Source organism: Opisthocomus hoazin, chromosome 4 (assembly GCF_030867145.1).
Source record: "Opisthocomus hoazin isolate bOpiHoa1 chromosome 4, bOpiHoa1.hap1, whole genome shotgun sequence".
Lineage (NCBI taxonomy): Eukaryota > Metazoa > Chordata > Aves > Opisthocomiformes > Opisthocomidae > Opisthocomus > Opisthocomus hoazin.
The window spans coordinates 54,986,363-54,987,399 of record NC_134417.1 but is presented as its reverse complement, the minus strand read 5'-3'; positions in this window follow the sequence as shown (position 1 = coordinate 54,987,399).

Here is a 1,037-nt window from a genome sequence, read left to right as displayed (position 1 = left end):
TCCCTGCCAGAGCCTGAGTTTCTTAACTCGTAGGGCGTGCTGCATAGCCTGTATTTTCTCTTTTTCAAATAGCCAAGTGTGATACTTTCCTTGGAAAAGTGGAGAGAATAACCTCCAGATCAGCGAGCACTGGGATGAATGTAATTAAAGCTCTTTTACTGAAGACATTAAGACCAAATATTCCCTGCAGTACTGACTGTAGAGTTCTACATTGCCATGAGGTGAATTTGCTATATTTAAATTTATATACACAGAAATAGCACAATCATTTTGGTATCCTGGAAAAGATCCATGTAACATATTTAGCAATGGTTCTGTACAGGCTACTGGTCTGTGCAATACAGTGTTGATTTAGGGAAAGCCGTTGCCTTTGCACACATGCCCAGCATTAGGTGAAGCTGAATGTGCACATGTACTGAAAATGCTGCACACACAGCAGATATTTGTTTCTAAGCTGCAGGTTTTCCAATTATATCAAATATTCTAAAATTAATTTATTAGATTTTCAAGAGTTATGTCATGCAATCATACTGTGGAATTTAAAACACCCTGTATTATCACAGTAGGTTTTAAGTTGAACGTCCTCCAAAATATGGCTCTTGGAAGAGAATCGCCATTAGACCTGCCATAGATACAGTGCTAAGTAGCATCCTCCTCGTGTTTGAAATATGACTTAGACACACCCACCCACACATAACTATATGTTATACCCATGTAAATATGTCTGTATTTCCTTATTGCTCTCACTGAGAGCAGGCATTTGGCTATATGTGGAAGGTTTCATTTTATTGTTATTATTTGCATTAGTGTTACAGCTAAGATCTCCCGCCACGAGTTTCTTTTACAACTTTTTACAAATACCACAGCAACACACTTCCAGCTGAAGAGAATCCGTTTCCGTAGCAGCCACCGTATGAAGAGCACAGAACGAAGAGGCCGTTTCTCTCCCAGAGACGGTGCCCCGCAAGCCTCAGGCGAGCGGCAGCGGTGTTAGGACGTGGGGATGAGGCAGCAGTGTGGCTGGTGTCATCTAACGG